The sequence below is a fragment of the Typopeltis vanoorti genome, chromosome 11 (genome assembly GCF_054136105.1).
Source record: "Typopeltis vanoorti isolate ZY-2024b chromosome 11, IOZ_Tvanoo_1.0, whole genome shotgun sequence".
Taxonomy (NCBI): domain Eukaryota; kingdom Metazoa; phylum Arthropoda; class Arachnida; order Uropygi; family Thelyphonidae; genus Typopeltis; species Typopeltis vanoorti.
In genome coordinates, this window is record NC_143559.1 from 112842173 (window position 1) to 112868551 (window position 26379).

At 34.8% G+C, this 26379-nt stretch overlaps 1 protein-coding gene across 3 annotated transcripts in view; it reads right to left on the reverse strand.

Annotated features, from left to right (window-relative positions):
- Positions 1–26379, reverse strand: part of LOC150101954 (TAR DNA-binding protein 43-like) — a 129460-nt gene that overhangs the window by 86432 nt on the left and 16649 nt on the right. The window contains exon 1 of one of the 3 annotated variants that reach the window (XR_016549084.1): positions 7332–8058. The exons of the other annotated variants lie outside the window; for them this stretch is intronic. The gene's annotated coding sequence lies outside the window, so the exon portion shown is untranslated. Of the gene's footprint in view, positions 1–7331; positions 8059–26379 lie in introns of those variants that run through there. 3 annotated transcript variants of the gene reach the window in all.

Below are 26379 nucleotides of genomic sequence, written 5' to 3' on the forward strand. Positions count from 1 at the left end.
AAATAACTAATTTAATTACCAACTAGTTTTGTCGGCTTATGCTGTCAGCTTCTTCAGGGTACAATCAGGTAAGCAAAGAAAATTACAAGCTAAACGTTAACTGACAATTCTATTTCAATAACAAAATAGTAGTGAGGTGAAACAATGTGTGTGTCGCAGATACATGATTTAAATAAATACATAAATCATACAAATGCAGATATATAAATAATGTATCCCTGACAGGCGTATTGTTTCACGCTTACTACTATTTTGTTATTGAAATAGAATTGTAAGTTAACGTTTAGCTTGTAATTTTCTTTGCTTACCTGATTGTACCCTGAAGAAGCCGACAGTATAAGCTGGCAAAACTAGTTGGTAATTAAATTAGTTATTTACCTACACTTGACCAATATCTAAATAATAGTTAATTTTCATAATACCCTGTACATTTTATGTCAAACAGATTTTGCTCTTGCTATAATTTTTGGCAAAGCCGAGCTGACCAATGATAAAAAACCCTCTCCTTTATTTCCAATATTTCTGTCATTTGTGTGCATCCATCTTGATATCCCCTTAGATCCCACCCCCATAATTACCTTTGCAGAATGTCATTATGATCACATTCAGATTTGAAACCTGTGAAACTGCATTCTGCATTGCATAATCATTTCCCCACATGCACACACACACTCATTTATCTGAGGGGGTGGCTGACCCCCCTACACCTGATTGAACCCCCCCCCCAGTATTCCTAGTTTCTCTGATTTTGCATGGATTGCATGAGTTAAGTGAAATATTTATGTAAATAGTCAAGCAATAGAAAGATCAATGATTTTAGTAGAGGTCCAAACACAGCTCCTGTTCAGAAACCACAGTGGCAAAAAATATCAATACAATGGTCTCAGGAACAGATCTGAAGAATCAAAATTTCTCTTAATCCATAATGATCATCAATGGCATGTGATCTTTTGGTTGGGAACATGATGTACTTCCAGTTAATTATTATGGAAAGCTTCAGCAATAAGAATATAGATTAGGAGAAAGAAAGGGTGCATAACGAGATGGAATTTATACAGTTACTAAGAGATAATTACCTGAAACAGCATGTAACGGAGGGGGAACCAAAGGTCTAAGAGTGCTGAATCTGGTAACAGTATCAGAAGATATATCCATAATAATGGTAGCAACTCAGCCTCTAATCAGGGAAAGTAACCATGAACTCTTGTACTGAAAGATGCTAAACATGGAATTCCCAGTCAAGAAAGGGGTTTTTGTGGAATAACAAACTCTTTTTAATGATTATAACGAATTTAGGAGGCAGATTGGAATGCCATGGAATAAGAAGCTACAAGGAAAGAATATCAATAGTGCATAGTGGTCAGGGATTGTTTGAGGAAAGCAGTATCACACTACTTTTCACTAAAATGACAGAAACAGAAGAAATAGTTGGGTTAGTAAATGATTACTTTGCAAGGGTGAATCATCCAGGTGAAGATTTTGCAAGTGCCAATGTGACAGACACTAATGTGAGATAACTATGAATGTGAATAAGCAGTGGGATTGGATGACATGTCTCCTGTGCATTATGAGGATGTGCAAGAGAACCGACAGTGCCTCTGATAAAGCTGTTCCAGCTCTGGCAAGGTTCTAAGAGTGGAAAACAGGAAAAGATAGTTCCGTTACGTAAAGGGAACACCAAGACAGAGGCAGCAAATTACAGACCAGTTAATATCCTTGAAGTGGTGATTAAGGTATTAGAAAACTTGGTTAAAGGTGGAATTCAGGAATGGGTGGATAGGAAACATGATCCTTTATGGAGGGAGGAATGGCTTTGTAAAAGGTATATTCTTCTTTAGTAATTAACTTACATTTTATAATAGAATAACAGTGGAACCGGACAAGGGAGATGATTATGTCATCACCTTGCTGGACTTTGAAAAGGCATTTAACAGAATACCATATGAAAAAATATTACGTAAGTTGGAGCAAATGAGAATGGATGTGAAGCTGGTCACACGGATGGAGGAGGCTGAAAGTTCTCGGCCTAACAATGAATATTTTTCAACATAATCTCCCTTAGGACTAATATATTTATTCCAGTGATGCTCCAGCGGCATTATCCCGTCCCTGTGGTCGTTCTCAGTAAGATCTGCAAAATACCCCTCTACAGATGCAATCACCTCTTGATTCAAAGAAACATGCTGACCAGCAAGGAACAGTTTTAGTTTTGGGAAGAGAGAGAAGTCGGAGGGAGCCAAATCTGGGGAACAGGGTGGATGTTCCAACAATTCATAGTGCAGATTCCATAATTTTCCCATTGCCAAAACGCCTTTGTGGGCAGGTGCACTGTCCTGATGAAAGATGATTTTTTTCTTCTGCGAACTGGGTCTTTTCTCATGAATTTTTTCATCTAGTCTGGTTAAAAAATCAGAATAATATTCCCCAGTTATTGTTTTACCCTTTTCAAGATAATTAATAAACAAAATGCCTTTAGCAACCCAAAACACTGATGCCATGACCCTTCCTGATAATGTAACCGACTTGGTATTCTTTGCCACTGAACAACCGGCTTCTGTCCACTGTTTTCACTGCTGTTCAAATTCTGGTGTGTAATGGTGAATCCAAGTCTCATCGATAGTAATAAATTGAAGCAAAAATCAGTTTTATTCTTGTTAAAACATTCAGAGACTTTCATGCGAGTGCATTTTTGATCTGCTGTGAGCAAGTGTGGCACCCATCTTGCGCAAAGCTTTTTCATTTGCAATTCTTCATGCAAAATATATCCTACACATTCTTTTGAAATGTCTATAGTCTCAGCAATTTCACGCACTTTGACTCGCCAGTTATCCAATACCATATCGTGCACTTGATCAATGATTTCTAGTGTTGTTACACTTTTTGGACGTCCTTCACGTGGATCATCGTCAAGGCTGGTATAGCCATGTTTAAACTCGGCAGCCCATTTCTTAATTGTCGAAAATGAAGGAGAAGAGTGCCCATAAACTTTTATGAACTTCGAATGAATTTCTTTTGGCGTTAAACCTTCTTTTACAAAGAATTTTATAACCGCATGATACTCAATTTTATCCATTTCAAGGGATACACTTCTGCTTCAGACAACTGTAGAAAACAAACTACTTGATAGAATGACTTGCAATGTCACATGGATGCTTATAAAAGATGTACCAACTTAGAAAAAAAATCTTGCCAATAGCGTTGCCATCTATGGCCGAGGCCGAGAACTTTTCAGACTACTCTCGTATGTTGGAATGGCATATAAAAAAATGAGAGTGACCTGTGGATTGCTTCAAGCCTCTGTACTAGATTGTATATGAATGATTTGAGGGGAGTAGTCAGTTGTTTGCTGATGGTGCAAATCTGGGGAGGGCAATTCTGCTGGATGATTGAAATAAGTACTCAGTGTCTGCAAAGAATAATGGTTGCACAATGTAAGATTATTCCTCTTTTGGATGTAAAGATTACATACGCTGTATTACACTGATCATACTGGATTGCAACAAAATGATGAAGCTAGAAATTTGGAGGTGTTGATGGACAGAGATTTGAAGTTCAGAGGTCATATTGCAAAACTCAGTAAAATAGCTCCAAGTATTACTTGGAAGTCCAAGAACACATTAACAAGTGAAGATAGGAAGGTTGTTATTACTCTTTATAAGGCTTTGATAAAGCTGCATTTTGCAAAGTCAAGATGTAGCGATATCATACTATGCATAGATTTGGCTAACCAAGTTTCCTGGAGAGGATACAGAGATAAGTGACCAAACTAGTGACAGGTCTGTGGAATGCTCCCTGAGGATGTATTGAAGGAGTGGGTGAGTAAGTGAGTGTATGCGTGCATTACAGATTAGTTGAAAGGAAGAGGATACATGTTTGAAACTGATATATTACTAAAGGGAAACATACATTACTGACTTTTTGGAGATACTTGTATAATAATAATGGCCTTGCAAGTGAACTTGGTTGGCCTAGCAGATAGATAGCACTTGACTAACCAACCAACAGGCTGGTAAGTTCAAATCCCACTATGGGATGGATGCATAAACAAATATCTTCAGATGTTTTTTCATTGAACAGTGTGAGACTACTACACTGCTTATTAGACAACTAAACTCTTGAATAAGGTTCCATGTCTGATTTCTGGAGCAGAGTTCCCATATTATTTGGCCCTTAGCCTGTCCAAAATACTAAATACAATTAGTATTTTGGACAGGCTAAGTTGTACTATAAGTTTACAACCTTTTCATACATGGATTCACATATAAAAGAAAAATAAATAAATAAAAATAAAAGAATAGAATGGTGAATAGAATAGAATTGAGTACCAGAGCAGGTTCTAAAGTATGTCCTGATTAGTACAATGTAATGGCCTAAATTCTGTCACACAAATAACTATCATGGAGAGGCATATAAAACTGCAAGAGCAACTAACTGCTCTCTCATAATATATACAATTTTGAAAGAGTGATGTTGAACTTTCAGGTGATCGACAACTTCTTGGCTCTATGATGGTAAAGTTGTTATGCTCAAAACTGCATACTGTAGTTTTGAGGCTAAATGGCTCCTGTAACATTTTAACCAATATGTGTAATGAGTTGATGGAGAATAAATCAAAATTTATATATAATTATATGCCATTACTGCCTTTTTTTTTTTTTTTTTTTTTTTTTTTTTGGATTTTGCAAAGGCATTTGACAGGGTGCCACATAGGTAGTAATCAAGACAAATATATTATGTAGGCATTTAACTATCATTTGAAGATATCAGTTTCCCATATGCCTGTTTTGTGGGATGCAATAACATAATTCATGATTTTCCTATTCCAAATGTAGAAAAGACCAAAGTAATGTATGTATAAATTACAGTTGGTGATTATTATTTTATCAGCTCTTAATCACAGACTACTCCTCTAAGAGGATTTTTTAATGCTATCTTCTGGACTGTGCTAATTTTGATCATTTATAGTATCAGCTACATAAAAATCAGGAGTCTTGTATTGCAAGAGTAGTCTGTGCAAAGTAATTTTTCAGTTGCCTTAGCATTAAGGTCTGTGATTATTTTACTATTTACCACTGAATCTGAACTTGAATGCCTATGACCTTGACTAATAATTAATATGTTATACTTTGTCATTTACTGTCTAATAACTTAAATTAAAGATACTAAGAAATTATATACATGGTTTAATCCATTATCCAAGTGTAAGCAAACAAAGTTTATGCACACACCTGAAGTATTTTCAGGATTGGGGTAACTCATGGTAAAGGTGGTATGACTTCACAACACTTGCCTTAGTATCCCATAATGCAAAAGCACATCTCCTTGTGGACATGTATAATGCTATGCATTATGGGAAGGGTCACTACCCAGACCGGTTTCAACCTTTATTGAGGTCTCTTCAGTGGGAACCAGACCCAGAGGTGATACCAAGGTTGAAGTAATGCACTAAGGCAAGTGATGTGAAGTCATACCACCTTTACCATAAGTTGCCCCAGTCCTGAAAATACTTCAGACACAAACTTTATTTCCTTACATTTGGATAAAGGATTAAACCAAGTATATAATTTCTTTGTATCTTTCATTTATAGTAAAACCAAGTGAAAAAATTTCCAACATCTAATAATTTACTTAAAAAGTTCTTAAGGAAACTAGAACAAAATGATTATATGAGGTTATGAATGATTCAAATTAGTCCAACAGAGAATATGCTCATTTAACATTTTGAAAAAATGTTATTTTTCAAAAAATTAAACTGGTAAAAAAGTTAATTACCCTTGCATTCTAAGACCATTTTGTATAATATGTATAGATAATTTGTCATTTTATGTTCTGATTAAAATTAAAAATTAAAAAAAAATATATAAAATTTATATATATATACACGATGTATAATAAAATCATTACAGTAATTCATAATACAATTTAATGGAATAACTACAGCACAAAGAGAAAGAATTAAACAGTTGGTTTAATTGTTTGATTATTTTGTATATATATTAGACATCTTCAGGAATAGAATGTTAAAACTGTAATAACACACACAAAAACACATAAGAAGCAATAAGTGAAGAAATGAAATTAAACTATTATAAAGACTAAAAATCTTATATGGGACATCCTCTATGGGTGCTATTGGCTAACCTTAGCTGTTTAGGTGAGAGGCCTAAGGATTAGGGTTTCCCAAATCATGGAAAGTTAAATCAACCATATTTTCTACAATTAGACTGGTTTTTTTTTTTTTTTTTTTTTTTTTTTTTTTTTTTTTTAAATATGCTCCTGATTCTAAAAATTTTTTCAAGTTTGTATTTACTGTGATGAAGCATAATACTTTTCTCCCATCTGATTCTGTGCAAAGTATTCAAAGGCATGGTCAGCTAAACCTGATTGACCATAGTTGTGGATGTATTTTTTGCGTTCACCTAGGTGGATATTAGCAGATCTTCCAGTCTGACTATAATACGATAAGTTGCAAGAACAAGGAACTTTGTAAACACCTGGAACAGAGAGGGAAGGAAGTGGATCCTTAGGAAAGCAGAGAGGGAAGGAAGTGGATCCTTAGGAAAGCAGAGAGGGAAGGAAGTGGATCCTTAGGAAAGCAGAGAAGGAAAGCTAGTTTCAAATACTTTAGTCTTTATATAGTCTAATTTCATTTCTTCCATTTATTGCATGTTATTACCATTTTTAAATTATATTCCTGAAGAGGTCTCTGTGACAGACAAAATACTGAACTGATTAAACTTGCTGTTTAATTATTTCTCTTTGTGCTGTAATTATTCCATTAATTATATTATGAGCATAAACCAGCATCTAAGCCTAAATACACATTTATTACATTACACATTTATTACTGTTTTTTTTACTCTGTTTTCTAAGGACTTTACAATGTTTAAATAATAAACATATTCCAAAATGCAATTCTGTTCATCAGATGTTTAAAAACAAATATATTATCAAAATATCATAAATGCTTATCAAATAAAGTGATAATTAAGTTAAGGAAATGGCCACACCACACTGTTGCTAAACTTTAAGAAGGCATTTGACAGGATATTGAAAATGTTTATGGATATCAAGCTGTGAAACAGATAAGAGGTAGCTGATGTACTGATATCAAAAGGTAATATATGGTGGAGTAGGTTGTGCCACGGAGCTCTCTACTTGGTCTACTACTGATTAATTTATACATAAATGCTATCAGAAATTATTTGAGGAGGAATATCTAGCTTTTCTGTTGATAAAGAAAACTGGGAAGGATAATAATTAGCAAAAATGGTGTATGAACCCTGCAGGATGATATAAATTTCAATCATTTATCTCTGAACTCTACATACCTCTTAACCCTCCAATAAGGAAGGCTGTGGACTCAACACCAGGCAATGAAACTGATCTCTCACCTAAAGACAATCACAACACACATGCTCACGGCAGGATTCCAACATGCAGCCTGTTGGTTAGAGAGCAGGTAGTTAACACTTTGCCAAAAAGCAATTGTTGCAAGTTTAACATGACAAGATAAGAATGATGTTTAATAGGGAGTTGAAGTTTAGAGGACATCTGCAAAAGTGAAGAAAACAGCTCATAGGATTACTTGGATGTTTGAAAATGCTAACAAGTTAGGGAGAAGTTATTAGTTTTTTAATAAAGTTCTGATAGAAACTACATTTGAATTAAATATGTGCACAGATCTGTAGAACTCCCTATCAGAACATAATGAAGGTCTGGGATTTACAATAGTTAGATGAGGTGAAAAAGAGGATATGATAACATATAATTTAGTGAAGATGTTTTATAGAAAAAATAGAAGAAATTTTTCAACTTACAGGTATTTATTAATGAATCTGCAACTACTTCCAGCAATTCATTTTACTGTAAAATGAAAAATTTTACAGTAAAATAAGTAAAATGAACTGCTAGAGGTAATCAAATCGCTTTTTCAGTGAATGAGTAGGAAGAGATTACCCTTTGCTCACCATCAGAGTACTGATGTATTTACAGGTTTTCAAACTTTCAGGGAAGTGGCCACATAAAAATAATAAATATGGCATGGATTATAACTTGCATTATACATAAATGGTAGCAAACAATAAACAGAATAATTTTCAGAATTTTTTAATATATACTATAAATGTTAGAAATTATATGTCTGTAAATTATGTATGCTATTTTGGTCAGTTTGCCTGTTTTATAAAATGATTAAAATAAACCAACTTCCCGAGAGGATGGGGAGAAACTCTTCAATCTCTATATGAGACAAGGCCAATTACAATTAAAAAATTACATTTTTTAGAAAATAAAGCAACATCTCCATGCCATTTTTAGAAAAGTGAAAACCTAAATTTACATATGGTTAATTAAAATAATTTTTATGTATTAATAAAAATTTGGGAGATAGCATAGCCCTTCTTCTTGGGTATGCCTGCTTTGAAATATCCTAAATGGTACTTTTATTTATTTATTTTCTTCCAAGTTTTAACTCTTGCTATTTTGAATAGTAGGACCTTCAAATGCTCATAATTATATTCTTGTGAACTGCTACCTATTTAAAATTCAAACTCAAAATATAAATTTCATGATGGGATATCTACTTCCAGGCCTCTCTTTCTCTCTCCCCCAAATATCTATCATGCCTACTTTACTGACTTTCAGAAAGCATTCAGGAAATGGCATGGGTTGTACTTGTTTATTACACAGTGAACAGGAACCTGATATATTTATTGCAGAATAAGCAATGATAATGGAGAGGATGCTGTGAGAAATTGTGGGGAAAAAACAGGAAGATAGTTACAGACAATGAGAAGCGTGAGATAAGAAGACTCAATATCCCTGAACACCTGTTATGCTTTTGGAAAGAACAATGGATGTTATAAAGGAAAATGTAAGGGGAATTGCAGTTTAAGGTATGAGAATAATTTAAGATTTGCAGATTACAGTCATTATTGAAGATGAAGGAGAACTAGAAAGGACAATGCTGAAACAAAGAAGAAAAGAGGTTGATAACTGTTGAAAAACGAATACAATGATATTGGGAGAGAAGAAAATGAAGAAGCAAATGAAGAAGAAAATGAAGATAGTCAAATAAGCCAAGCAAATAAGAAAAGGGTGATCATTATGGGTGATTTTAATTATGGCAATATAGACTGGAATGAAGAGATAGCAACTGGAAGTAAAGAAAATGAGTTTCTTGAGTTTTTGAGGGATAACTACCTCAGACAGTATGTAACAGAGGGCACAAGAGGATTAAGGGTCTTGGATTTGGTCATCTCATCGGAGGATGTAATTATCAATGAGGTATCAAATCATCCACCAATTGGTGAAAGTGACCATGAGGTGATTACTTGGGTGGTTGCCAGCAGTGCAATGACCCCTGTGAAAAAAGGGTATATGTGGAACTACAAGGGGGGTGATTATGAAGAGCTCAGGAGACAGCTTGCAGGTGTAGCATGGAATGAGGAGTTAGCTGGAAAAGAGATCAATGCAGCTTGGGGGATTTTCAAAAACTATTTAGTAGATGCAATGTCTAAATGTATACCACGGGTGAGAAGGTTAAATAAGTTAGGTGTGAGATGGATGAATAAAGAGATTAAGCATGCAATACAGAGAAAAAGGGCATTGTGGAGGCAGCATAAGAGAAGTGGAAGTAACCAATTTCATGAGTTCTACAAAGACCAGGCAAGGAGAGTGACTTGGTTGGTGAGAGTAGCTAAAGAGAGGTATGAACAGCAGTTAGCTAATGAAGCTAAAAAGAATCCTAGGGAGTTCTTTCGATATGTAGCCAGCAAAAGAAAGAATGATTATGGAAGGATGACATTGATTGGAGGAAATGGTATAAAGACAGCTGTTGCAGAATGTGTGGTGGAGATACTTAATGAGCAGTTCATAAAGATCTTTCAATCTTGTGAATGTGACTTCATGGAGAGATTAAGAGCAGTTGATGATGGGGAGGAGAGACTGACTGTAAGTGAGCAAGAGGTGTTTGGGGAGTTGAGTAAACTAGATGTAAATAAGGCTGTGGGACTTGATAATATATCACCGCTTATTCTGAAGGAATGTGCCAGAGAGTTGACACCTGCCTTGACATATTTTTTTAATACGAGTCTTGCACTTGGTCAAGTCCCTAAAGAGTGGAAGGAGGGCAAGATTGTGCCACTTCATGAAGGAGGTGATCGAACTCAAGCATCAAACTATAGGCCTATCTGTGTGTCGGGTGTTGTGGTTAAGTTGTTGGAGAAGCTTGTGAGAACTAGAATCCAGAGTTGGGTTGACAACAATGGTATAATCTTTGATGGACAGCATGGATTTGCTAAAGGGAGGTCGTGTTTTAGTAATCTACTTACTTATTACAATAAAGTGACTGCTTCCTTGGACAGAGGAGAAGGATACACAGTAATATACTTGGATTTCGCAAAAGCTTTTGATAGAGTGCCTCATGATAAGTTGACAGTCAAACTAGAGCAGATGGGGTTGGATATTAGATTAGTGCATTGGATTGGAGACTGGCTATCTGATAGGTATCAACAAGTTGTGTATGGGAGTGCAATATCCAGGAAAAGGAAAGTCACTAGTGGAGTGCCTCAGGGATCTGTTTTAGGGCCATTACTATTTAACTTGTATATTAATGATATTGGCGAAGATTTGGATGGAGATATTCAGTTGTTTGCAGATGATGCAAAGTTGGGACGAACCATAAAGAGTAGTGAAGATGTTGTGGCCTTGCAAGAAGACTTGAATAAATTGAGTGATTGGGCAAGCAAATGGGGATGCGAGTTCAATGTTGCAAAATGTAAGGTTTTAAAATTTGGAAAACAAAGATGGGATGCAGAATTTATGCTTGGTGAGAATATATTGTTGGAAGTAGAGGAAATAAGAGATCTGGGAGTGATAGTGGATAAGGATCTAAAATTTAGGGGACACATCGCCAAAATTGTGAAGACAACACAAAGACTTCTGGGAATGATGAGGAAGACACTGACGTGTAGAAGTAGGGAGATTCTTGTTCCATTGTATAAGGCTTTGATTAGGCCACACATGGACTATTGTGCCCAGATTTGGTCACCTGGTTTTCAGAAGGATGAAGAGATGTTGGAAAGGGTGCAAAGGCGACTGACTAAGGTAGTTTCTGACCTCTGGAATGTCGAGTATGAGGAAAGATTGAAAAGATGTAATTTGCAGAGTCTAGTGGAGAGAAGGAAGAGGGGAGATATGATAGAGACCTACAAGTTGGTAAGGGGTTGTTATAGGATCAATGGTGGAGAAGTTCTACAGAGAATAGTGGGAGATCAGGGGAGAACCAGAGGTCATACCTGGAAACTGTATAAAGAGGGTGTGAGTAGGGGAGTGAGAGGCAGGTTTTTTTCGTGCAGAGTTGTGAATGATTGGAATGCCTTACCTGAGAGTGTGGTGTCTGCAAGGAGTTTGAATGTGTTTAAGACCCGGTATGATGAGATGTGTGTGAGATAAAAGGACCTCCTAGATGAGTCTTTGACTCCATGAGGTCTTGTTTTAATAATAATAATAATAATAATAATAATTTGTTTCTTTTTCTCTGCTTGTGATGGTACTTTTAAAATTTTACTTTATTATTATTACATAACACCTCCAGGGAGTCAAAGACTCATCGAGGAAGGACATCTACTCTACAACTCTCCATCTTCACCACTCCTCCAACTGCAATTACTTTCATCATCTACTTCCAACCACCATCCCTAGTATTTTCATAGACAATCACAAACATCCATGCCTACGGCAGGATTCGAACCCACAGCCTTTTTGCTGGAGAGCAGGTATGCTAACCACCCAGTAAACCAGACTGGCTTTTTTATTTTAACTTTTTATTTATTATATGTGTGTGTAGTAGTATAAATACATGTTATATGCCATTAATTTACCTGTATAATTTACACGTGTACAGTATACTTTATAAACCTATTTTTTTCCTTTCAGTTGTTAACTCCATGCAAAAAATTTGTCAGTATTCAGATGAGCATTTGAAGTTCGGTTTCATACCTGTTGCTCAGGATAAACTGTCACCATTCTGTCTATTGTGGGAACACTGTTTGACCAATGAATCAATGAAAAAAGGTCACCTCAAAGCACATTTGAAGGAAAGCAAAACATAGCGCTTATATGAACTATGATTTGAACCAATTTAAGTCTCTAAAGGAGAAGTCTGAGAAAAGATCAACAATAGATTCATTGTTATCTGTACGAATTGTTACTCAAAATCGCACTTTTGAAGCCAGTTATGAAATTTCTCTGCTCATAGCTAAATCAGGAAAAAATCATACTACAGGGACAGGATTTAATTAAGCCAGCAATATCAACTTTTCTCAAAATAGTTATGGAGAAAGATGACAAAGATGTCTAAGGAATGCTAGTGAGCAATAACACTGTTAGCAAAAGAATAGATGAGATGGCTAAAGATGTGGAAACACAACTTGTTGAAAAGTTGAGATGAAAGAAATTCTCAATACATACAGATGATGAATCAACTGTAAGAGACAGTGAGGCTGTACTGATGGCCTATGTAATAGATATATTGACAATGGTGAATTTATTAAAGAGATGTTGTTCTGTGAAGCATTGAAAACCACCACTACTGCCATCGATATATACAATAAACTCAAAAATTATTTAGATGAAGCTCAAATATCAATGAAAAATATTACATATTGTGCTACAGATGGTGCTCCTGTTATGATGAGCAAACATGATTGTTTAAAATTAATGAAGGACGACAATCCTGAAATGTTGCTTGTGCATCATTTATTCATGGAGAAAATTTAGTTTCCAAAAAACTTTCACCTGCCCTAAATGAGATATTGAATTCAGTCATAAAATGTATCAACACTACTAAAACTAATGCCAAATGTGAGCATCTCTTCAAACAATTTTGTGAGGATAAAACTGCTGACCATGTAAGAACTACTGCTTCACAACGATGTGAGATGGCTATCACAGGGGAATTGCCTGAGAAGATTCATGGAACTATGATATTCTTAGTGAGTTTTTGAATAACAAATCTGAAATAAAACTCCAGTTGATGGTCAAGCATTTGTGAGTTATTTGACAGATATCTTTGAAAAGCTGAATATGTTAAATAAGCAACTGCAAAAGGAACAAATAAGACTCTTGTTGATGCAAACGTTAAGATATTTGGCTTCATTGCATTTCTGCAATTATGTCAAAAGAATGTTTCAGCCAAAAAATGTCACCAATTTTATTGGCTAAACAAGTGTGAGATAACTGATGCTGCTGTGCTTGTTATTGTGGATCGCATGAGCAAAATGGCCTGTGATTTAAATGACAGATTTTCTGATTTAAAAGAAATTGATTTCCCATCTTGGATAACTCAGCCAATGCCAGTGAACTTAATTGTTGTGGCCATGAAGTATCAAGAACTCTGAAAAATGCAAAATGATGAATCTATTAGAACTTTATTCAACATAAAAGGAACAATGGCATGGTTATGTGACGAGACAAACAAAATACCCAAATTCAACTAGTTTTGCAAGAAAATTACTGTTGCCCTTCCAGTTGCCATATTTAGTGGAATGTGGCTTTAGTGCTGTAAATGACTTGTTTTACTGAAAAAAAGAAATCGTCTGGTTATTATAAACTATGGGGATTTAAGATTGAAAGTGACTAAATTAGTACCTCAAATAAAAACTCTTTGCAGCAGGCATCAAGCTCAAGGATTATTATTATTATTATTTTGACATCTCCAGGGAGTCCAAAGACTCATCGAGGGAGAGTGTGCCGACAGCATCGAACGATTGGCCCCCTTCCAACTACTAACCTATTAGTAGTTGGAAAGGATCACATTAACTTGGATTTTATTTTCCAGAGTTGAGTTCGATTTGTGTTTTATAATATACAAAGTAATATAAAATTTATATTCATTGAAGAAAGTTAAATTATAAATAGTTTTATCTATGTTCCTTTTTTATTTGAAGTACCTATTAATATTATATTTTTTTCAGACCTTAGTTGACTATTATGCTAGAGGGGACATCAAAATCTTTGAGGTGGAGCATGATCCAAAAAGGTTGGGAACTAGTGCTCTAATAGAAAAATAAATTAGAAAGAGAATCAATCTAATGTTGATTCTCTTAGAAAGAGAATCAATCTAAGAAAATAATCAGAAGGAAACTAAACCTTTTTTGGTATATATATCTGCAGATTGGATGGCAGTAGAAAGATCAAAACTTTGAACTGACTAAATTAGTAAAAATTGACTAAAGTGAACTGACTAAATTTAGTAAAATGGATAGTATACACAGAAGAGGATGGCCAAAACAAGAAGAATGTTGTAAAGGAGTGGTATAAACAAGTTTGCAAGAGTGGAGCCACCTGACAAAGGACAGAAAGGAATGGCATGATAACTGAATTGGACATTAGGCCCATGAGTATCTCAGGACTTTTCTGTGCCTCTCAATTTCAATTAAATAATTTTTAAAGATAACAGCTATCATAAGTATCTTTTTTGGTATGATGGTAAGCTGGGGGATTCATTATACTATACTACACGTCACTTCATGAGAGGAGAAGTTGAGTAATGTGAATTAACCTCAAATAATATGACTTATTTATGATTACTGTGGAATATAAACAGTGGAAACTTGGTTGTCGAATGCCTCTCATCTCGAAAAAATCGGTTCCTGAACATATTTTCCGAACCAAAAATGCACCGGTTTTCGAACAGGCAAACCAGCAACCACGTGATCCCCGGACTGAGATGTACAGCGGGAGAGCGTCACTTACACCGCAGCCTCCTCTCAATCCAGACACCTGCTCGAATTTGCAGTACCTTTTCTTAATTTTCTTTGTGTTTTGCTGGTTTTTTTTTTTTTTTATATAAATCATTATTAAATAAGTCATCATGGGATCGAAGAAGGGTAGTAATAGCAGCAAAGCGAAAAGAAAAGTTGTTAGAACCCTGATAGGGTTGAAAAAAGAAATCACATCCAAACATGAAAATGACGTTCGTGTCTTGGACTTTGCCGTGCAGTTCAGTATGGCAATATCAATGATCTGTACAATACTCAAAAATAAAAGAGGCGATCAGGGGAGCTGATGTTGCAAAAGAAGTGAAAATTCTTACTAAACAAAGATATCAGACGACTAAAGTGGAAAAATTGTTGCTGATTTGGATAAGTGAGAAACAGTTAGCACTAGTGATAGTGTTTCTTATGTTGTAATTTGTGAAAATGCAAGGCGATTACATGATGACCTGTTTAAAAAACCCTGGTACGAGTGGTGCTAATACTAAGGTTTAGGTAAACCAGGCAAGTTTTATTCAGTGGATCCATGAAGTCTTTGCCCCAAATGTAAGAAAATACCTTCAAGAAAAAAAATTGCCATTAAAATGCCTTCTTGTGATGGACAATGCTCCTGCCTACCCTCCAGGCTTGGAGGACAACTTGGTGGAGGAGTTTGATTTTTATCATAGCGAAGTTCCTGTTCCCTAACACGACTCCTCTAATCCAGCCTATGGACCAGCAGGCCATTTCGAACTTCACTTCACTTCAAAGGATATCGAAAAATCACTTCAATATCCTCCATTGCTTAATATTCTTGACAAAGCCTGGGTGTAAGTGACTTACACCTGGAGGACATTGTGGTCAGATTGTGTGGCACACATAGAGACATTGAGGGCTTTCAGGCTGAGTATGTTGCTGTTGTCAATGATGTTGTGTCTTCTGGGCAAAAGCATGGGCTTGGAGGTTGGCAATGCTGATGTGGAGGACCACAGGCATGAGCTCACCACGGAAGAACTGGAACACCTTCAGAAGGAGCAGCAAAAGATGATAGCTGAAGAAATGTTTTCAGAGACAGATGAAGGATGGGAGGATTCCTAGTTCTTTGATCAAAGAAATGGGTGTGAAATGGGGGTGAGGTGCAAAGTTTTGTGGAAAGAGATCACCCTTTATTCTTTTTAAGTAAGATTTTATGCATTTTCATTATTTTTATATACGATTTTATGCATGAAGTACTGCTGCATAAAATCGTATATTAAAACTGTAAAGGTTTAAATAAGCAATCATCTGGGCTTCGGGAACGGATTATTCCATTTTACATTAATTCTTATGGGAAAATGGTTTCAGTTTTCAAACAAATCGGTTTCCGAATAGCCTTTAGGAACAAATTATGTTCGACAACCGAGGTTCCACTCTATAACTTATTTATGATTACTATGGAATTTTTCTGCATAGAAATGCAGAAATTTCTCATGAGAAATGAATCTTTCTTTTAATTGCTGAAACAGTCTAACTTGATGGAAAAGTGGAAAGAACACTAATGCTATCAATTAGCAATATTAAGTAATACTAAATATTATTATAGATATATAATATCAATTAAAATTATGAATAAATTAATCAACTGTTACTCATTTTTATGCATATCTCCCATCCATGAAAGGTTGTAAACTTATAGTACATCAGATACCACTCAGAGAGAGATAAGGATTTTTTTTTTTTTGCTTTTTTAAATTATTAAAAAATAATTCTACCCTATAATATAAAATGATAAGGCTTTCTCTGTAATGTTTTTTGTCAAGTTATTTGAAACGTTTTGAAACTCAGGGGCTACCTTGAATGTTGAGTCTTCAAAATTCGGGTCATCAGCATTCAAGGAGAACTGGCCTACCAGTCCAGAACTCGGAGGGGGGGGGGCACACTAGTATACATATAAAAGATAAGGCGAAATTTGAAACGTTTTTATGTCACTTTTTTTTGTCTTACCAGTCCGGAACTCAGGGGGGGGGCACAACCCCCTTAGTATATATACATACACACACATACAGGGCAGCCATAATTAAAGAGGTGTTCAGAGCCCTGTAACAAAAAACGTACTGGACAAAATTCAACCAAACTTGGTGTAAGTACACTCTGGTACATGTGGTTTTGATTTACAGAAGATAAATACAAAATTCTGCCCAGGGAACATTTGGCACTATAAGTGAGTGGTTTGGGATTAATTAAACAGTAATGGCCCGAAGAGACACAACTAACCAATTTCTGTGTTTGTATAACTTGCATATGTGGTTCAATATGTTATCTTTCAGATGTTCTAATAACTGCATTCTGTGAATGACATTTTCTACAGTGGAATGCAACAGATCTGCATTGATTTGCCTCACGTGTTGCATTATTGTCTTTCAAGGTTGCTAAATCAGGAACATGTCCTTCATACACCATGCTTTTCAGATGGTCCCACAACCAAAAGTCATGGCATCAAGATCAGGCGAATGAAGTGGCCATGCTGTAGGAAATGCATGACTAATTGCTCTGTGTTCTGCGAAGTGTTTTCGTAACATTTGCTGTACCAGCATCCAATGGAGGATGGAGGTGGTGCTCCATCCTGCATGAACATGGTAGAGTCAAAGCATCTCCGTTGCTGAAGTTGTGGGACAACAAAGTTGCATAGCATCTCTTGATACCTAACAGCAGAAGGTGGTATGAGTCACTGGTCCTATCAGGCAACATTCTTCGAAAATACAGACCGATAATAAATGATGCAGCGAAACCACACAGCACTGACTTTCGGTGAGTGTAAAGGGGTCTGATGGAACACGACAGTTATTCGTAGCCCGAAATGCAATTGTGTGAGTTAACACTACTGTTCAGATAAAAATGTGCCTTTTCACTCCACAGTGAAAGGGCATGCATCATCTACCTTCATTTAAGTTAAAAATGTCAGGGCAAACTGCAGCCAAGCTCATGCATCACCATGAAGCAAAGCTTGAGTATGAGATATCTTGTAGGGGAAACCTTCACCATTTGATGTAGGATTTTCCATACAGTTGAGTATGGCATGTCCAGTTGCTTTGATATAGCACTGTTGGACCCTTGTGCATTATTCATTCCATATTCCACAACAGCAGTTGCAACTTCGTCAACTTGTTGAGGAATAATCTGTTTGCACCCTTGTCCTGGTCTTGCTGCTAGGTTCACTATTTTCAAATAGTAAAAATCATTTTTCTAAGATTTGTTATTGTCATTGGACCTTTTCTCCTATCCTTCAAATGCTGGAAGTCTTGGAAGCATGGCATTAGAGCTACCACGTTGTTGATAGTAAAGCTTAACTAGCAATGCATGTCCTGATAAGGTGAGATCCGAAGCACTTCAGTCTTATCAGAATGACACAAATTCGATTTGGTCTTCTTTATATATATACCAACTCGTCAGTAGAAACAGCAAGATTATGCAAATATCATGCAATTGTCCACTGGTGGCAGAAGTTTGTAATTTTTTGGTTGTTTTTTTTTTTCTGTAAATCAAATCCTATGTTTCCAGAGTGTACTTGCACCAAGATTGGTTGAATTCCATCCAATACATTTTTTGCTAGAGGACTCTGAACACCTCTTCAAGTATGGTATCCAATTTTTTAAAAACTGTTTCCAAGAATCCTGCTGTACAGACCACCTAACACAGAACTTTTTCAAGCCATTCAGGGTTCCAATAAGCAGGACTGTGATCTCTCAATGGACAATGAAATTCATCTCTAACTACAAAAATCAATGCCCATGAAGGGATTCGAACCTGTAGTCTGCTGGTCAGAGAGTATGTTAACCCTGGCTTGGCCAACCAGGCCAGCATTTGTGATACTATTTCACACCACCACTGAAAAGGGGAACCATGTCACGTCACCCCCCCCCCATTACACACAACCAGGCCACAGTTTGGAAAACACTGTGGACAGAAGGGAATATTTTTATTGAATATATGAATTTTATTTTTTATTGTATCACAATAAAAATAAAATTAAAATTTAGACTAAGAATAATTTACAACTATATTATTCAATTGTAAAATAATTTTTCAGGGAAGAGGACTGTTTAAATAAAATGCAACAACCATCAAAAAGTGCACCAATATTTTGATATAGAGATAAGTAAAAGGTTTTATATCTTGGAGCATCCTATGGATCACAGCATGTCTTGACTGCAACTTTATTTTTTAATTAAAAATTAAAATAGAACTTTAATGAGTGATCATATATATTGTCTACCTTTGAGAATAATGATCTTTGAAATTTGGAGTGGAGACTGCAGATGGTGATGAACATGTGAATTGGAGAAAAATAAAACATTCCTTAATAACTTCAGTGATAGATAGCATTTCACCACAGAATATGAATACAAAAACAGTTAATAAATTTCTTAAACCCAATGTTTACTTGATCAGGAAGTATTCATACAAAAATCATAAACTCACTGATGTAGGAAACTATCTATACTTTGATTCCTACCACTCCTACACCATTAAAAAAATCAGTAGCACTTTCTCAATTTATCAACACATATAAATATACAACAACTCACAAAGATTTAAAATGGGAAATTACCTATCTAAAGCAGAATTTCTTAAACTACACTTATCCCTAGCAATTAATCAATTATGTTAATTCGACAGCCAAAATAAGAGCTGACAGGGCGTCCTCTTAAACGATTCATCGTTTAAGAGGACGCCCTGGTTTTCTTTTTTCTAATGGCTTGTTTTGGTAATCTTTCTGTTTTCATTTTTTGAACGTGTTCCATCTATTTATGTTTATATTTTTTAATTTTTTCTATTACTGGTTCTTGGTTTAATTCTTTCATAATATCTTCATTTCTTTTGTAATCAAATAGGGTATACTTTGCATTTTTCTCATAAACTTCATTTCTGCTGTTTTAATCTTTGTTTGCCTTTTTGTTTTATTGGCCAGATTTCACTTCCACACATTAAGACTGGTGGGGCTTTGGTTTAAATATAGAGGTAATTACAACTGTTATTTTTAAATATTTTGCAATTTTTACGTTTATATCTTTTTCATTTTCATATGTGATCATACATCCTAGGTAGTTTAGGTTAGGGGAATTTTATATATATATATGTGTGTGTGTGTGTGTGTGTACAATTATATGTTAGGAAAGATTTGCTGCTTTATACAGTACTATCTTCCATAAGGGGGAAAGACGTAAACCATCGGATCTGTTTAGGTTAGGGGAGTGAAGTAATGTTTCACATGATTCTTTGTATAGCCATCGGCTATACAAAGAAAGTATAAAAAAAATACAAAGAAAGAAAAAAAATCGCAAAAGTCGGTTCCATTAGGAACCGACTTTTGTCTTGTTCCACTTAACTCTATGTCTGGTGTTGATGGTATGTTCTGCAATTCCAGACTGTTCGGGTTCAAGGTACTGGATGTACGACTGATGTTCTTCTAACCAGACAAGGTACTGGATGTTGATGGCATGTTCTGCAATTCCAGACTGTTCAGGTTCAAGGTACTGGATGTACGACTGGTGTTCTTCTAACCAGACAAGGTACTGGATGTACAGTCGTACATCCAGTACCTTGAACCTGAACAGTCTGGAATTGCAGGACATGCCATCAACACCAGACATAGAGTTAAGTGGAACAAGACAAAAGTCGGTTCCTAATGGAACGGCTATACAAAGAAATATTCCCCTAACCTAAACAGATCCGATGGTTTACGTCTTTCCCCCTTGTGGGAGATAGATATATATATATATTATAGAAAAAAAAAAGGAAAAAAAATTTTTTTTGAATGATAATTGAATAATTAAATAATTATTATTGAATAATAATTATAAAATTTAATTTAAATTTAATCTAATTTAATTTAATCTAAATTTAAATAATAAAAATAAAAAATAAATAATAATTAAATAAATTTAGGAAATTTAACCTTAGCTACTTAGGTGGCGCTTTGTGAATATAACAGTTGTTTAATTAGCCTTGTACCTGTACTGATGATGCCTGTGATACGCAGGTGAAAATTCTACGAATAAAGAATAACTGATGAGAGTTAATTCCATTATTATAATAGTTAGTAATATGTCTACTCACAGTGTTTCCTTACTGAAAGTGTATTTACTAATAATATCACATTTCATTACTGAATTTATTCTCATCTTTTAATAGTATTCCATTATTTTTATGCTTTAAACTCTTATTCTTATCTCAGTTTTTAAATTTTAAAATTCGATGGGGTTCTATCTTACCATTTTATCTATCATTAATAATATCATATTCGTTTATCACCATCTGCAACAAACTCGACTCCAAATTTAAAAGATCATTATTCTCAAAAGTACAGCAAAAGTTGGGTAGTTGGTTAATTGTGAAAATGTGATTAACACTTTTAAGTGATTAAATTTTTTAATCACTTCATTGAATTTTTATTTTAATTTTTAAGTAAAAAATAGCTGCACTCAAAAGACATGTTTTGATCCATAGGGTGTGCCATAACATAAAAGCTTTGCTTATCTCTTTATATCAAAGATATAAAGAGATAAGCAAAGAGACAAAAAAAAAAAAAAAAGGAGCAGCATGAACCATAAGTTCAGAGATAATATAAAGTGCAGCAATCCTTTTGAAATATTAAAACTTTGATTTTATTAAAATAAAGCAATCTTTTGGTTGCTTTAGCTTAGTACAAAAAATACAAAATCATGTATTTTCTAATACAAAATCTTCAAACAAGTAACTATCAGTATATTTCTAAGTTTGGCTAAAAAAATGCAACTTTAACATTTTAACTTATTTAAATATTACTGTTAATAATGATAATAATAATAGGAAAAATTTCATTAGTTGTTAGGTTACGCTGAAGAATATACCAACTAGTCTCTCATACCTATATGCTGGTGGTTTCTTCAGGCTATAATAGGCGAAATGAAGAAATCAACTGATGTTAAAAAACACAATAAATCATTAGAACAGAACAATCAAACAAATTAAAGGCAACCAGAGTAATGCATAGCATGCATCAGCAGTCTTTCTGGAGAGTCTGTTGATTTCCAGTATATAATATGCAGCAGCACTCTCATAGTAGCCTGTACATCCCTTGAGGGTATGTATCAGGAAAGTGATAAACTATCCAGTATTACTTACTCCCTGCAAATTTGCTACAGTGAGGGATAACTGCACAGAGTTGTGAACCTCTGTTACACTGATCCAATCTTAACAGTAATGATGTCTTTCATTTTATCTCAACTACAGAAAAGTGTTAATCTGCAACTATTAACAGCTGATGGCTATACTAATTTTTTTTTTTGGAATTCTCTATTGGACTCTAAATGACAGCCATAATCATCACACATCCTTAATTTTGATCTGCACTTACATAACTGGGATGGAACTCATATTTAAGCACCTTGCTGAATAACATATACATTATTTTAATTTGTATGGTTGCTTTGTTTTAGCTTTGGTAAGTTTGTTATGTAACCTTTGAACTTCAAATTCCTATCAATGATAACTCCAAGATCCCTAGTCTCATCACAGTTTCTCCAAGCATGATCCCACCAATATAACATACCACTGGAAATCTCATCACATCAAAGTACATAGCTTTACACTTACTAACATTGAATTGACATCCATTAATTTGCCCATGGGTTCCAACCTATTCAAATTATCCTGTAAGTGCTGTATAACAGCAGCATCTCTATTGCCCTGCCAATCTTTACATCATCAGCAAAGAATTGAATATTTCCTGTGGTCTCTCCCAATTATATATGGATTGAACAACAATGATCCAAGGACTCATCTTGAGGTATACTACTAATCACCTTAAATCTGACTGATTCACATTCCCCATATACCACTTTCTGATACCTTATCTTAGACAATAGTTTATATTGTGATCCCATATCTTCCAATTTATGCAACAGGCCTTGCATGTGGTATCCTGTCAGAAGCCTCAGCAAAGTCCATTCATTCCCATCCAACTTAGTAACATTACTATAAACTATGAGGAAACTGCTCAGATACGAACTTCCTTAGTAAATCTATGCTGTTCTTTGCAAGTATATCTTGGCTGTCAACCATTTGTGTAGGTAAGTTTTTATCAATTTCTCTAAAATCGTGATCACCACCACTCCAGAGATATTGATAGATCAGGAGCTAAACACATCAGTTTTTGTATTATCCTTATAGAATGAAATTATGATGTGCTGTTTACATTCCTGTGAGCTGAGACTCGAATTAAATGACCATGTCAAGGGCCTAACCAGGTGAGCTGAATGTTACTTTAGCATACACGCCAATGTTCCATCTGGGTTATACAACAGTTCCAGAACCACCTCCATGTGTGCCTCTATCTATACATTCAATGTAGTGATAGCACACTGAGCACCAAATTGACAGATCTTAGTGAAGTTCTGCCTTAGAACAACTGGATCTACTTCTGACACAAGCTTACCATGAAAAAAAAAAAAAAAGGGAAAACAATGATTTCTTAGCAGCTCTCCATTATACAACTTTCAAATGACTCCAACTGACTCCTGTAAGAACAACACTCTATACCATTCTAAGTGTATATATTCAGTTAATGGCAGCTTCAACTGTTAAGTGCCCAGCAAACTGATTCCCCAACGCTGATTGGATAACTGAGAGATTACTGTGCATGTATATTTTTTATGTGAATCCCACCAATAGAAAAGGTTATATAACTATAATCTCTTACTACTATGATGGACTAAGGAATAGATAATTAGGAAACTCTAAGAATGCTGAACTTTCACCCTGCTATTCAAAGTTCTGAAGTGGCTTGAGAAAGTTCAATGTTCTTAGAACAGAGTTTCCTGATTATCTATTCCTTAGTCCACCACAGTAGTAACAATAGCTCATGCCAGGCAATGAAATTTATCTCACTGTCATCAATAGATCATCATAGAGTGAGATGGCACAATCTGGTGTATTGCACCTTAACCTTTTTTTTTGTATTCATGCCATTCCTTAGTAATACCCATCACCTTTTCAAACAAAAAAATCTCATTACTTTTGATCTTAACTTAATATAGAGGCTCACCCCCCCCCCAATCTTCTGTTCTGTAAAGAAGCTTCTTTGCAAGACTGATATCTGATCAGTCTTCTATCTACAAAGTTCTTCCTTCAATGTATTATGATAACTGGCATAATACATTCCTGACATGGATTTTGCAACTTGTGTATGGATCTAATTTAGAATTTCCACATCTTCTGATGAAAGGTATCCAAAACCTCGATTTAACTATTAGGTTAAACTTGAACTGAACTGGTATGGGCCTTTAAAAAAATTAGTTTGTAAAAAGATAATTTCTTAAAAAATCATGTCAGTGAATAAGAGTACATTACTAAAAATATTTAGCCATTTGACTGCATATAAAATGAACTGAAACTGCATTTGTAATTTATTTATACAACAGTATAGGTATGGTAATCATCTCTTACAAATGACAAAGAATGGCCACAAGTGTAAAATGCTATAAAATACTTGTAATATCGATCCAACACACAAACAGTATTGTGGGTGGGCTATAGATGAGATAACCCGGGAGCCCTCTTTTCAAGCCACCAATAAGCAGAGTAATGAAGGTAATTACACCAGCTGATGAAATAGGTTTACCCTAAAACTACTGTTCCACTCTGAAATCTTACCAAGGAAATAAATATATGCAACAAAGAGATGAAGAAACATTTGCCTGCTTGAATACCAAGAGACAGAGACATATACATAACATTTAGTATTACACTCAAGTTCAAGCAAAATACTTTTATGTCACATTATTCCAAGTTTATTAGCATTGTCCAACCACTAAATTCAAAATTATCATAATGTAAATTACTTAATTACGAAATTCACTACAGTTAAATTATGAACCTCGACTTCAAAAATACTTAACCCTGCGGAGGTTGAGGCTGATCTGACAGATACAAGCAAATTGTTTAATATAAATATTCTTACACATATCCGATGTATAGCTTGGAGGTCATGAGTAGCTGTGCATACATATATTACGAGTGATATTCCACACTGTTTATGCAGTCAGTTTTGGTTTAACACATGTTATGTAACGGTGCAATAGTTCATAGTAAATTGTATCTGAGAGATACTGTGACCTCCAATGTCAGTATAGTATTGGTTAGTTGTTTTTTTTTATTTACCGTTGAAAATGGCTGGAAAAATATATCGATTGGATAATCCATCAGATGTTGAAGAGATTCAGCGATTTTGTTACTCGAGTCCCGGTGATGAGAATCAAATGCGAAAGTGATACTCAATAGTAAATTGTATCTGAGAGATATCATGAACTCCGATGGCAGTACAGTATTGGTTTAGTTGTTTTTTTCTTTGTTCAATAATTTCTAGATTGTAACTAAAAATAAATAAACCCTCGTGTATTATCTTTCTTTTAAGGTTACACAGTGATCAGCATTCATATTTATGAATTTAGGGACACAAAACACACATGTTGAAAAGATTACTTTACTGATAATAACTTGATGTTTCGACCCCTGTATTGAGGTCATCATCAGAAGGATACATGTGTATAAGAACCAAGCTACATGCTGTTGCACTCTATACAAGTAAATTACATCAATGTTGTTAACTAATCTTTTTTCTTAGCCTGCCCTCAAGTGATTAAAAAATAATAATAATAATAAAAATAAATAAATAAATTACCAATAAAAACTACAATAAACTCTGCTAAAGTCCTCACATACTAGGATTCTTCTGGAATTATACAGTTTATATTGTTATATTACGATTATCTTCTGGATTTGTTTTGGTGCAACAACACCACACCAAAACCTGGTTCGAGCGGAAATTCAAGGAAGCATGTGAAATGCTCAAACATGATCCAAATCTGAATAAAAATGATGGTCTAACCATTCCAAGAATGTGGAGGACCCATCTGCAACCTTCATAGCAACCACAAAGAAAAATCTCAATACAAGAAGACTTGGTGAAGTGTTTTTTTTTTCCTGAACATTTAATAGCAAACTGTACTGTACAAATCCAGAAGATAATCGTAATATAACAATATAAACTGTATAATTCCAGAAGAATCCTAGTACGTGAGGACTTTAGCAGTTTATAGTAGTTTTCATTGGTAATTTTTAAAAAAATTTTTTTTATTTATCACTAGAGGGCAGACTAAGAAAAAAGATTAGTTAACAACATAGATGTAATTTACCTGTATAGAGTGCAACAGCATGTAGCTTGGTTCTTATACACATGTATCCTTCTGATGATGACCTCAATACAGGGGTCAAAATATCAAGTTATTATTTTATTATTAATCAGTAAAATAATCTTTTCAACACGTGTTTTGTGTCCCTAAATTCATAAATATGCATCATGTATTATATTTGCAGGTTTTTTTTTTTTTTTTTTTTTTTTTAATTTTATCGCATTTTAGCACATACTAATAATGAATGTATCACTCAGATACACGCAACCTCGCTGCAATTTGTTCGGACCTCCGCAGGATTAAACAATTAGCATATCCCAACTTTCTTTCTCAGATTCAATTTATTTTCATATTTAAAGCATGCCTCCTTGCAGTTAGATTGCAATCAAATCTTTCTTGCCACCTTTTAA